Genomic DNA, 12,303 nt, shown 5'->3' on the forward strand with positions numbered 1-12,303 from the left:
CGACATCTGCTGACAAAGAGCAGTATTTGCACTCATCTGTTCATTGATTTTCAGCGCAGGGAAATCAGGGGAGGGAGCCCTCGCAGAACCCGTTAAATGTTTTAGCCCTGTCAGCACTGAGCCCGGGTAAGCTCCGTCTCAATTAAAGCCAGCATACATGTCCGCAAATCTTAGAGGGGTCCTGGCCATTCCCAATGCTATTTTCGAGATCAAAAGGCAGCAGGCAAACCGTCATTATTGCAAAAAAAGAGCACAAGTCTAGTGAAATTGCTATGTATTTATTACATTTATGTAGCGCGCACAAACCCTCAGGCATGCGGGCACATGGTACCGGTTACATGTAGCACGCAGGCATTTGTGCTTACATCCTTAGTATCACATCGCTATGTAATGTTATGTCCATAATTTCTGGGGCTTTTATCGTTGGATTCTAGCACAGGTTCCGCTTCTGCTCTCCTATCCCCCTGCTGAACATTGAGCCGGTCGATATTTTAAAAAGCTGTTATCCAACTGTGAGCTATTACCGCGAGACCAAAGACGCGCCGACCGTGCAGGAAAATCTCAGACTGCGCGGTTAATGCATCATCTAAAATAAACGCAATTCCTTTAGCGTTATACAGCGAAGGAGGCGAGCGAGAAGTAGCCGCGGCACTCACACTGCCCAGGGAAGCCTGACCGTGAAAAGTTCCTACCCAGTTCCATGTGCCCAGTGTACTGTGCCGGAGGAGTTCCGCGTCAGTTACGTGGGTGACAATTCCCATTTTACTTTGTGGGAGAGACACATAGCCGTCATTCGTTTGATTATTTGCCTTCCCCGCCAAAGACAATGGTCATGCAGAGGCCTATGGGAATCCGCCGCCCCTGCCTGCCCCTCTCCACCCAAACCTCACCAATTGCAGACTCTTTTGCCGTCGTGTCATTCAGCTGCATGCCCCCACAGGCTGCTCAGCAACCTAGCGATGTGCATTGAAATTAGGAGACTGAAATTTGACCTCACAGGGGTGAATCACTGACTCCCTTCTGTGACGTCCATGCACAACACCACCCATCCCTGGAAGATGGCACTAGCAGACAAGCTCCCTTTCGTTTGGTTTTTTAGTTCATTCTTTTTTTTTGTGGCGCTTTGTTAGTTTGGGCCTTTTTTCTGAAATTATAGAGATGACAGCGTCTGGGGAGTGTTTTGATCAACGACCTTCTGGGAGCTGATTCGATTTCTATTGCAGACATACACTGCTCAAACACACACACGCGCTGCCCCCACAAGCATACATTGTCTACCCCACCCAAACTATTCAACACATACTGCCTGCATATACTTTCCACACACAAACACACACACATACTGCCCTACGAACACGGACCCTTTCCACTCACACACACACACTCTCTTCCTCCACACCAGGTACACTGTTGCCTCAAAAGGACACTACTCCACATACACACACTCCTCAACCTCACGTAAACACTGCCCTACACAAACACACTGACCTACCACACACACTGCCCACATACAGCACACCTGCACGAACACACACACTCTCTTCCACACACACTTTTGCTGCCTATGCACACTCACACCAACCCCCACATACACATACACACTGCACACAGCAACATAGTGCACACAAACAAATACACACATGCACATACACACATAACAATACCTGGGTATTTAATGGCTATTCATACTAATGATATTTGTAAATGGACATTTGAAGTCAATCCCTGGTGAAGATGTGAGTGCTTGGACATATGTGGCCAACAGCTGCCATGAGGTGAGAGTAGCTGACCATACAAGGGTAATACCTGACAAAACGATTGGCTCTGCCAATGCTTGTTTTTTTGCCCCGGTATTGTATCAATCTACATTGCTTTTGAATAGGGTTCTTTAATAACATTTGCTAGAGAGTGTGAGCGGGGTCTTCCCAGGATAAGGAGGAAACAATCTATCAACCTATACCGGGAGAATAGCTCAGCGGCAACGTGATCACCTTGGAAGCAAGACGACACGAACCAACACAGGTTAAATCCATGGGTCCGTGCTTAGAAACCTCTGGGTATTTAAGCGCGTTATAAATGCACAACTAAGGCAAACAACTATGCAACTAAAACAAACAATTCCTGTAACAGCGCCTCGATGCCCGTTCCCTTTGACACACCTAGCAGGATACGATACATTTGGCTTGGAATGTGGTGGATGCAAAGGGCAGATGATTCTCCTGGCTGCAAGTGAATTCAAAGCTTTATATTGAAACAACATGATTTGTGCCCATCTGGGACCTCCGTGCAGGCTTCTCGCTGGTACTCTCATTGTCTGACAGTCAACCCTCGCTCTGTGATGTGTTGCAGATTCTTTTATCACCAGAGTGAGAGGTGGAGAAGATTAACCTTTTGGAATCCAAACCTACCATAGCTTACCGTGTGCGTGTCGCAACAAACAGCAAGCCACAATCTTCCCCGAGCTGCAGTGGCATCAGTGGGCCCTGCGGTACAGCTTTAGCCGGCTCACCCAATATGCCCCACCATACACCAGCCCCATAATCATAGGCAGAAGCCCTTTCCACCTGCTCCGATTCATTAGGCAGGAATAGACACTGGATTACAAACCGCAGCAATGCCTGGCATACCCTTCTAAACCTCAGCTGTTGGGGGATCTCCAATTACAGGAGGGCTTACAGGTGGTGTGCTCTAGCACCTTGAAGAGTCTCTTGTGCTAGATGGGATTACCAATAAAGATCTCACACCAAATAACCGGACAGACTCAAAGAAAATGGCAAAGTACTACTTTATTCTCAATTTAATAATGCAGGGCCAACTGGTAGACATCGCACTGATATCTCACACACAAACTTGATTACACAGATGTTTTATACCCCAACATGTATCATCTATGACATCATCCTACGTGGCAAACTGTAAAACCTATCGACGGGAGGGATTGGTTAAGGGAACATATCTACTTATAGAATACATATGGGTTAGTATTTCATTGGCTCACTCTTATCTGTGAGGCACGCCTCAAACTACCTCTAAATCTGCTAAATGGCAGCAGATTGGTCTATGCAACATTGTATAGCAGGTTGGCCTATAGACCCACTAATTAGTTGGCATTCCCACCCAACCTTGGACTTTCGGCTCGGTTAGTAGCACGTGAGCAAAATGAAACACAGTTGCTTGATTCATGTCAGATTACTTGCAACTTTCTCAATTAGTCCGTCATCTCTCATCAATCTGGCCATGAGCCACAGTTTCCCATTTGTAGTTGACCTTGTAGCCTGCTCTCTGTTCTGGGACATTCAAGGGAGTGTAAGCAAATCACTATCATCATCCACACCTTAATGAATAGCCTTTGTTTTTGACTTCTGGATCACATGTGAGGAGACCGCAAATTTGTCAACTTTGACCTCCTATTTACTGGGTGTCATTGCTCCTTTTTGCCTCTAGAGACTTGCTCACTCTATCTTGTAGGATCCTTATTCATTGTTAATTGTCCAATACAAAGGCTCTTGCAAATGTTTTCTTCTTCTTTAATCTAAGAGAAATATGCCCCACGTCCATGGCTTATTCATCGTGCTTTGCAGCTGTTCCTTGAAATAGCATCCTTGATCCCAGACCAGCATAGACTCCTATTGATTTTGCACACAAAGCTAATTCTCCAAGTCTCCTGACTCTGCAGCCCTGCTCTGTTTCTGAGGTAGCTGAATTGAATCTTTGCACGAGCCGGCGTCCATTTTCCTTTCATTGCCGTCCTTACCACGTTATATTTTCCTCTATAGCAAGATTCTATATTGTTAAGGATTTCAATCAGGCAACACATACCTTGGTCTCGGCCTAGTATGCAACCCACAAATGAAATGCCTATCTTTTTATATTGATTCAATATTGAGATGGTACGCCACTCAAATCACACCTCCTTTTCTAATGCCCCGGGTCACAATGGATCATGAACCAGGCTGGTTGGTAAAATACAATATTTATTTATTTATTTATTTTAAAATTCAAAACAAATCATACACTTTTTAATATGGGGCAGCAATCACCAATGGGGTGATTATTACAATGAGAATGTGAACAAATGCACTGGATTTAACCTTCTAGTGAAACAGATACACAGCACAGCAGAATAGGAGCCCTTTTTGATTTAGCAAAGATAGCACCCAAGTTAGAATTTCCCCCTGCAAGGTTCCCTCAACCCCCAAACAATTGAATTCTGAAGGGATAGAAAGACACAGCAGGTAATCAGGAATAATGGACAAGAATCGGAATCCAAATTTGACCTTCCCTCCCCAAATAGGAGAGAAAAACGGATTTCAAACCCCTTGCAATGTTATAAAATGACACTCAGAAATCAATAAATAAATAATGAATGTGGATGAAAAACCTTGAAGCAAATATAATTCCTCACTAAAGCCACAATACAAATACACTAACAATCACAAATAATGGATTACCAAAAGCATACAGTTCAAAAATGAGTGGCAGGGTTAAAACAGATTGCAGCAAAATGACATGTTGGAAACTTTGTAAATTTTCAATTCCCGTCTGAAATTACCCAAATGGTTTTTAATAAAAATGAGTGGAATACACTGATTTGGAGTGCGGTTTGGTCAGGGAGTAGCTATAGATCACAGGTAAGATATGGAAGTGAAAGTAAGTCTCTAGCAGGTAAATTGGATGAGTTATGCAAGATCTAGAAAGGTGCACTTTGAGTAAAATGGAGCCGTGAAAAAGGAAAGAAAATCAGTTGTGACAAGAACAGTTTTATTCTACACTAGAGTATTCAGGCTAGAATACCAAAGAGGCACACAGTAAGCTCCAGGATTGATTCGTGAGTTCAACCCTCTCACCCCAGCGCCCAACGCTGGCGGAACCAGTCCGATCACTCAAAATAGGATTAATGGTTTAGGATTTACACAAGACAATATTACTAAAGATATGGTGCTAGCACTAGAAATCAAGGGCAGGGTTGTAAGAATGATTGTGACAGTTTGAACAAGGTAACAGGATAAGGATAGGGTGACTTAGAGAGTGGGATAAGGACAAAGACAAGATAGGCTATGGGTTTATATGGGGTGGCAATTTATACTCACAGTCTACTTTTTGTTTTTGGATTTTGGACAGTCAACAGTTCTGGTCACTACGCGGCAGGGCGCCTGGCCAACAGCTTGGCAGTTCTGGTCACTGGATGGCACTGGACTGGAATGGCAATTCTGGTCACTGGATACTAAAGATCAGCTGGATGGCTGATTTGCAGAATGGCAAGATGGCATAATGCTTCCAAAAACACTACAGCTTTCCCCTTTGGTTATTTGGCCATTGTAGTGGGTTTTCAGAATTGAGGCTTTGCTGGGAATAGGATCAGCACTGCTTAGGTTTTGCAGTGGGCCCTGGAGTAGGGTCAGCAATGCTTTGGCCTTGTAATTGGGATCTGGAGTCTGGATGGATGAAACAGGAACGCAGCGCAGGAACGTCAGGAAGAGTGTGTGTGTAGAGTCTTGTCTGGGACTCTTATTTATAATGCATAGTGACATCATCATAGTATATGACTGGGGCAGGTTTAACTAACCACACTTCTCACAACGGGATTGGACAAGGGTGATAGTCTCCGCCTCACTCTCAGTTGGTTGGATTTCAGGAAAATGTCAGATTTATGAACCAAAAACCTCCCACAGTTACTTTAACTAAAATCTGATTTTGCCACAAACATACATTTTTACAATTGCAATCTCTTAACAAATAATATACATGTGTTACAGATTTTGTTCAGCACATTGCAGTCCAATCCTCCAGTCCGTGAGACCTTGTTTCGTCCTTCTACCAGTTTTTCACACTTTTCAATGGGATTTATATTACTCAATATTCTATAACTTTATACATGGGTGTGGATTATCATAAGGGATGTATGTACAAAAACTTGCATTTGCAACATGGATGCTTTTCTTACATCGCCATTTCTGTCCCCAAGGTGTCAATGAATTCTACCAAGTATTAATATAAAGCTCAAAAATTAACTTTTACACTGCAAAAATTCTCAATTTTTACAAAGTCTTGCTGCAGAGATAAAAGTCTTTAAAGTTTCTTCATGAAATAGTCTGTGGAAACAAATGGCAGTCCTTTGTTACTGGGTCATTTTATTTTTCCTTCCTTCCACTGCTACCAACTGTCATTTCCCTCAAAGCAAAGTGGGGGTTTCTCAGCTTGATTGCAGGTTTTATTGCTCCTTCACACTTCAAACTTCCTTGCCCTGGGAGATCCATCGTCAGTGGGTTAGCCTAGACTAGATTCTTTCCAACCCTGTAATTTTCATTTAGGTGTTAGTATCTGCTGAGAGTTTATGGTGTGGCTCCCTTCCTGAGGAGGACGTTTCGGGCTCTACCACCTGGAATAACTGTTTTTTGGGAGCATGCAAATTGAGCCCATGTGTTTTAAAATCTTTATTTTCTTATTTTGGGTCCTGAATTAAAACAAACCTGTTCAATATAATAGCCCATGTGTGTGTTATCACCTACAACAAAACCCTGTACATTGCTAAATAAGGCAAGCTTTCATTCAACAATTTACTTTTTAAACAGGCAATTTTCTTTCCTTCAGTTTGCAAAGGCCCATTTTTACATGTGTGGTGAAAAGCTAGCATTTCCTTCTTTAATTCGGTTTGGCAGCTCCATCAGATTCCCACACTGTCTTTTTACCCAATGTCATTTTCTTGAAAGCAGGTGTTTTGTCTGAAGCACAGATATATTGAAACTGACCTGGCTCAGCGAGTTAGACCCTCTTAGAACTGCTGAGCTTTGGATACTTTTGGAAAGAAATAAACACGTGTTCCCGTGCGAGTGAAAGTGGAGTTCCTGGTTGATTTCTCTCAGAGTTGGTTTGACAGGGCCTGTCATTCAGGAATTATGCCTGGTTTTTGGTGAAGCACAATGAAATATCCTGGGCATGGCAGGGACTTTTTAATCACAGTGGTTTCAGAATGAACAGATGGAATTAGCATCAAAGCAGCATTTTTAAAGGGTGAAAAAGTTTCATTTTGAAGGGGAATTTTGGGTTTTCAGCAAAGCAGTGCTGCCTTTTCACTTTATTACATTCATATGTTTCAGAACACACTGGCACGCTCCTTCAGTGTGTCCCCTTGTTCCATCATGTCTGATGTGGGCTTGGCAGGATGGGGCAGCCATCTTTTTGTTTCTGCAAAAATGCAGTTTTGAGGTCCTGGCGCACACAGGAGCCAGCACAGCCATATTGCTGTTTCTTGGGAAAATGCAGGTTGGTGATGTGAGGAAATGCTGTTGAGTGGGCCAATATATTCCACAATATGTCTCATCTAACTTGCATTGCCATGTATTTACACTTATTGGTCAACAAGTTACTTCATTCGTCTTTGTATATATGATTACTTTATCGTTTCGTACATGTTTCTCTTACCACTTCTGTTACATCGTTACTCTTCAGTGTTTTCATAGCGTTTCACTATGTCCTTGTATTGCTTCTTTATGACATCACTCTGCCCACATCAGATTTCACTGAGCACTACATGATATCCAGTGGTGCATTCTGACATACCTTCACATGACATCCTCCCAGTCATTCAGTGCGAGGATACATTCGATATGGTTGTCTGGGTGCATATCTTCTCTCATACACTCGATTTGGTATATGCATAACACATTGAGTCAAATATAGGGCCCTTCTTCTGCTGTTCCCCTATGACTCTGGTGAGGGGGCGGGAGTTAGGAATAATGCATCCACCTGCTCCGCTACAGTGGGAAAAATGGCTCATAAGTGGAGGACGTTAGAGGAGATATCCATGCAATCAGTACAATGAGTGCTCTCCCAGGCAGATTAGGTGCCATCTTGGAAATTCATTGGGTGGTGGTGCGGGGGGAGGTGTTTCTCAACCTTCAACCCAGGTGATGACATTGGAAATGACATCACAGGGAGAAACATCAGACAACAAGATAGCACAGGAGGTGGCACCAGAGCATTTACATGTAGGTGTAACGCTGTCTAGGTATTGTTATTTGAATGACCCTCTGCTTTATACCAAAACTAAAAAGTGCTGGATTGAAGAGGTTACGTGAATCATAACCAATGGCATTGCTCTGAGCAACATTCCATAACATAATTATTTTGGCTGATCTGTGCCAGTGCAGAAGAGGACCAGCCATTTCCACACCGGTCTTGATCTTGCCACCAACGGGAACAATTCAGAGGTGGTATCTTATTTCCCCTCTGCATGGGAACAAAGCAAACCCAGACAAGTATTAGCATTGTCTGACCTAATCAGTGAGGAGAAGCTGGATTCCGTAGGCACAGCACGCAGGGGACCCATGTCTGAGAATGCACTCTTTCTCTTTGAGAATCAATAGAAAGTCAAATATTATTGGACAGAAGTCTTTGAATCAATCATAACCACTGGCTTTTCTCTGGCCAACCTTTCATAGCAATGTGCTGCTAAATCACAAGGCTGAAACATGGCTATGGGTGCTTGTGTTCTAGTGTCTAGGGGATATGGCCTAGCAGTTCAAAAATTACTGCACCTTTAGGTGACACAGCCAAGAAGCATGCGTGCATGGCAGCTCTCTGTAATCATAAGGACCGGATAAAAAATGTTTTACGGAAGGGTTGCCAAAGCAGTAAAAAGGACTATGATTAATTCAACCCCTTGAATATTCACTTTTGGATTTGACCCCTCTTTCCACTCCATTTACCAACTGGTATTTTTCACCTATGCTATGTGGTTCTTCTTTTGTGTCAGAGTGTGTTTATATGTTTTGGTGCTGTGGGATACAAACCCTCTGCTACTCGTGTGTTGATGGATACGGTTGCCCGGTGCTGTGTAGAGGAAATGAGATCTTCTGACCCGGTAAGAATTTGGAATGGGGAAGCTCTCCAGGCTTATTTTCAGATAAGGATATGTAAGCAATTTTGTATGGCAAAAACATGAGTGTGATTGTATATCACCAGGGTCATATCTTGTGTTTGCATTACACTTACTGGTTCTGGTAGATGAGCGAAACCGTCTTTCTACTTTTTAGTAACAACAAAATAGTTGTACCTTTTGCTTTTTCTCCCCCCTGGTTATTGTTGGATGACCTTTTGGGCATTCTACATCGATACCGGTATTGTTGGTGAAGATATTCTCACTTGTGGAAAAGACACACATCTAGGAGTGGCATTAACTGTGTGAAGGTACACCTACCACAGTAATAAGGAGGCTTGATCAAAGTGATCTCCATGCTTTATTGATTATGGAATCACATTTCTTTTATTTAAAAGAAGATATATGTGGTTATCTCTTTTTTGGTAGTGAGTATGTCATCATGTGTTTTTGTGTTTTTTTGCAGCGGGGTACAGTGGCCAATGTGAGACATGTTTTTCAAGTAAGAAGTCCTATTAAATAGCAGTGAGCATTAATTGTCTAGTAATTTTATCTTACCATGCACAACTAGCAGGTACCTGTGTTGAATTTGTATTGTGTGTTTTGGCGCACAAATAAAGACCAGATGAGATTCAATAATGTTTTTCTCTGGAGTATATAAATGAATTGGTTTTTCTGTGGAGTCATAGCGACTGTTTCTTTTCTTTTCCTTTTTTATGGTGGCATTTAATGTTTGGGACACATTGATAGAAGGTTTCTTCTCCTGTCGTCTGCTAATGTGACTGACATCTACCTGACAATACTAGAATCAGATGCTTTATTAAAGTTCTTCAGTGGACATCTCCTGATGAATGTCCTACCAATGTGTTGCTAGGGACAGAAACATATTGGCACGACAATTATGACCACACTAATTGGACTGGTAGGGATTTATCACATGTTCTGTATCATATGTGAGGTGATTTTTGTATTGTATTATCAATTCTCTGTGGGTGTTTTTTTACTGTTTTAGATTCATGTCTAATAATGTACATCAATTTGTAATTATATTAAATTTGTATGTGTATGTACTTGCTAGTGGGTCTATTTTTTCAAGAACTTGTTATAGGGTTTGAATGAGAATCAGTGACTATTTTGAATTTTACTCTGTTTTTTGCCTTTATCTTCTCTTTGCATATAATGATCCCAAATACAACATAAAACCACCCTCAAAAATAGTTACAGCACCGGTTTAAATAATGTGGTCTGCATCATCATCAGAGGTAGAGTCAAAAGGAAGTAGTGATGTGGCATTGGATCGAACACAAACTAATTAAGAGAACATATCTGAATGTCCTTTTTTAGAGGTATTCAAAAGGCACAAATTACATTTCAGATGACCAACATACAACACAGGAAGACCCACAAAGGGACCATTTACCATGACTACCACCAAAAACACAAAAGAGGAAAAAGATCAGGGAAAACACACAGAAGAAGAAGAAGACACAGGAGTCACAACAAGATCACAAAGAATGTGGCAGTACAACAAGAAGACAGAGTTATACATTTCTCAGATATACATCCTTCAACAAGCCTCATTTCAGGACTCAACAAAGGACTTTCTTTTAATCCAGCCAACACCATGGACTACATGCAAAAAAACATAGACATCTACATGTTTTGCAGATGTCTTAAATTAAAGAAATACTTTTAAACTGGCCCCATTCCAGAAAAACCAAGGGAACCCAGATCATTACCATCTGAATTAACCGTTGACTTAGCAGAAAAAAACAATCATTCTATTACATTTGGAAGGCATAGATGAAGATTATGATCTTGAACGCTTTGTATCAGAACAAGATATAGATAGGTACATTACTAAAGAACGTGCATTAAAACCTAAATCAAAATTCATGCCACAACTGGCAGAAGACAATGCGATCAATCTTTTCAACCAAGCTGTAACACAAGATGTTAGGTACAACTATCTGTATAATTCTTCCAAAATAAAAAAAATATATTTTGGCACTTGAAGAAAGCAAAGCCTTACGAGAATTTAAAAAACAATACAGAGATTATTGTCAAAAGTGCAGATAAAGGAGGCAACATTGTCCTAATGAATAAGAAAGACTATATACTAGAAGCCAACAAACAACTCAACAATAATCTCTGCTATCAAAAACTAGATTCTAATCCGTTACTTACTAAATGTGACTGGAAATTTAAATAAATGAAGCAGAAATTGACATACATTGTGTCTAATCTTTGATGATGAATTTACTTACATGAACATTCAACACCAAAAATTTGCTACAATCAACTTTTTACCAAAAATTCACAAAGCCTTCAAAAATGTTCCTTCTTGTAGACCTATAATCAATGGGATTGGATCCATCACTGAACGAATATCAGAATACATTGATATTTACCTCAATCCCCTTGCACAACACTTGTCATCATATATAAATGACACAAAGCATGTTATCCAAAAAACTGAAGCCATACAGTGGCATGAGAGTTATCGATTAGTGACCATAGATGTCACTTCACTATACACTTGCATAAAACAGGAGAGTGGAATAAAAACAACCGACTATTTTTTTAATCTATGTCAGTTTCTTATTTTTAACAGTATAGAATATTAGAGATGCTGAAGTTCACCATCAAAAGCAACATTTTTTGTTTCAACAACCAAATATACTGCTAAAACCAGGGAACTGCCATGGGAGCCACATATGCTCACTAATATGCCAGCCTATTCATGGGAAACTTTGAACTGGAACATGCATGGGCTCATCCAGTGTTTACTGAAAAAGATAACATCATTTATTGGGGATGCTACATTGATGATATTTTGCTCATTTGGAATGAATACTATACATCATTGAAGGATTATTTAGACTATCTTAACAAAAATGATTATAACATACAACTAACTATGGAACAAAGCAAGGACAATATACATTTTCTAGATCTCAAAATATATGTTCAAGTTGATGAAATCAGGATCACAATATATCAGAAACCACCAGCAGGCAACATCATTTTACTTGCCAAAAGCAATAATCTGTAACACATAATCAATAACATAACATAACATTCATTATGGTGAATTCCTATGCATAAAAGAAATTGCATCACGGAAGCAGAATTTTTGAGCAATATGCAGAAAAAACATTGAGAATTTCAAGAGAAGAGGATACTGTAATAATATATTATGGACAACTATGAAAAAAGCAGTTATCAAGCATCGAGCATCACTTTTGGTGGACAAACCAAACAAAATAGAGACTTTTAAATATTCCTCAAAACCAAGAGTGATTACCACTTACAGTACTTCAAACTCAGAAGGATTTTGAGAAAGCACTGGCATATTTTAAAATTAGATGCCACAATAGCGAAACATTTGGAGGATAAACGACAATCACCTTCAGAAAAGCAAC

At 40.8% G+C, this 12,303-nt stretch overlaps 1 protein-coding gene across 5 annotated transcripts in view; it reads right to left on the minus strand.

Annotated features, from left to right (window-relative positions):
- The window catches only part of IQSEC1 (IQ motif and Sec7 domain ArfGEF 1), a 3,055,115-nt gene that overhangs the window by 1,327,462 nt on the left and 1,715,350 nt on the right, over positions 1-12,303 (minus strand). The gene's annotated exons all lie outside the window — the stretch shown is intronic.

The sequence above is a fragment of the Ambystoma mexicanum genome, chromosome 2p, assembly GCF_040938575.1.
Source record: "Ambystoma mexicanum isolate Mex_15411 chromosome 2p, UKY_AmexF1_1, whole genome shotgun sequence".
Taxonomy (NCBI): domain Eukaryota; kingdom Metazoa; phylum Chordata; class Amphibia; order Caudata; family Ambystomatidae; genus Ambystoma; species Ambystoma mexicanum.